Genomic DNA, 2,173 nt, shown 5'->3' on the forward strand with positions numbered 1-2,173 from the left:
AGATCCGCTGATTGATGATGCACAAAATACAATTGAAGGGCAAATAAATATTACCAAATCAATTCACAAAAGTGATAAATGTCACTATGGTTGAATGTTAAGAAAATGACTAGATTAAAAAAAAGGTCACGTGACATGGACGACACTGGACATGTTTTTATCGCTCCGTGTTTTTTTTTTGACTATTTCTTCCGGATTTAAGATTCTGATTGTGGAATTTTTCAATTTCGGAAGTCTTGTGTGAGGTTGTGAATGTTAGGTTTTGGGATTTATCAGCAAAACCACATTGTAAAAAAGTTTGATTTCTTGTACATATGTTTATTGATTTCTTCTGTGATATCAACTCACCTGTTTACCTGTAAATTTCACCTGGCGATGGCAGAGAGTGATTTCGATTCGGTTGACAGAACATCAAATCCATTATACTTATTGAACAATGATCTTCGGGTTTCCTTAAAGAAACAGATCACTGACTTTGATCTTATTGATTCAATAAAAAAAGTAATCGGTGATGATCTACTTTGCGTGCAACTCGACCGCAATCTGTGGAGAATTTATCTCAAAAGTACAGAATGCAGACATAAGCTCCTAACCCAGGGTATTGACATCAATAGTGTAGCATACCAATTATATGATACTAACCCATACACCTCTGGTGCTACATCAGTATCTCAAAGAACCCTTAAACTTAGGATATGTGGTCTCCCCCTCTCTGTGGCAGATTCCGCGGTACAGGAATTACTTAACAAACTCAATGTCAAATTAACAAGTAAAATTCTGTACGAAAAGATCCGCCATCCAGAGACAAACCGGATGACAAGTATCCTAAATGGAACAAGGTTCATGTATATTGAACCTCTCCCAGACGGAAAATATCTTCCGAGAATTAACTACTGCGGTGGTATACAGTGTAAGATTTTTCACTATGGTCAACCCAAAAAGGACATTCACCTTTTATGTACAAACTGCTGGAAAACCGACCACACCCGCTCTAACTGTTCCTTCGATATCTGTTGTAAGGTATGCAAACAACCGGGTCATTCCCCCGGGAATGAAGCATGCCCTCATTACCAGCCACAAAAGAATTTGACCCCTTTTTGCGGTGGAGAGGATGTTCTATCCAATTTTTACCCATGCGTTTTGGATATCTTTGGAATGAAACACAAGTCGGCTGAGCATGCCTTTCAGTATATTAAGGCAGTAAGATGCGGTGACCCAAATTCTGCCAATATCATCAAAGAAGCAGATGATGCCCTTGCCGCTCTACGCTTAGGCAAAAAAATAAAATCTAACGAGCAGTGGGATTCTACCAAAGAGGCTGTGATGGAGGAGATCTTGGAAAACAAATGTGTCCAGGTCCCTGTTTTCCGCGATAAGTTGTGTACTTCAAAGCAATCGACAGTATTCGTTGAAGCAACATACAACAACGGATGGGGATCAGGGCTTGACGGTACATGCAACACCAAACCCGAACTGTGCCCAGGAAAACATATTCTTGGTGTCCTGATGAAAAAAATCGCAAGAAAAAACGAAAGCTAAGTGATTCAGCAAAAAACGAAAGAAAACAAAAACAAAAAGATCAATCGAAACAAAAAACAATACCGCAAATGCTTAATCAGCTGAGAGAAATGTCCGACAGTGATGAACCTAGTACGGAGAGTTGTGATGATGATACGTGTAAGTAACTGTATTATCTCCGGTCAGACTGATGCAGCATTTCATGAACTTCGGTATGTGCTCAGTTATATCTATTTACAGACAATTTTGGCATACTTTAAAAATGCTATAATTAATGAATTGGTATGTTCTATTTTTACTTGTTAAATGATAAGACATAATTTATCCCCCCTTCCTTTGTTTTATCACATTATTACACATTTATTTCCACCAGACAAATGAAAGATTTAAGTTTACTTTCGGTGAATGTAAGAGGTCTTAATTCGCCGGAAAAAAGAGCAAAAATATTTACATGGTTAGAAGAGTGTAAAATAGATATAATACTTTTAAAAGAAACTCATTTTGTTGAAAAACACGTAGAAAACTATAATAGAAAATGGAATGGGAAAATAGTTCATGCTTTTTCAGACTCTCCCTATAGTAGAGGTGTTTCTATTCTTTTTAGACGAAAATGTAATGTAGATATTTTAAATGTTCATAAGTCTAAAGATGGTAG

The 2,173-nt window shown here is 37.0% G+C and overlaps 1 pseudogene; it reads left to right on the top strand.

The window, feature by feature from the left end:
* The first annotated feature begins 375 nt into the window (after positions 1-375).
* Positions 376-1,685, top strand: LOC134240718 (uncharacterized; annotated as a pseudogene).
* Positions 1,686-2,173: the final 488 nt, after the last annotated feature.

The sequence above is a fragment of the Saccostrea cucullata genome, unplaced genomic scaffold (assembly GCF_032062105.1).
Source record: "Saccostrea cucullata isolate Sc308-1 unplaced genomic scaffold, CSIRO_AGI_Scuc_v1 ctg3763, whole genome shotgun sequence".
Lineage (NCBI taxonomy): Eukaryota > Metazoa > Mollusca > Bivalvia > Ostreida > Ostreidae > Saccostrea > Saccostrea cuccullata.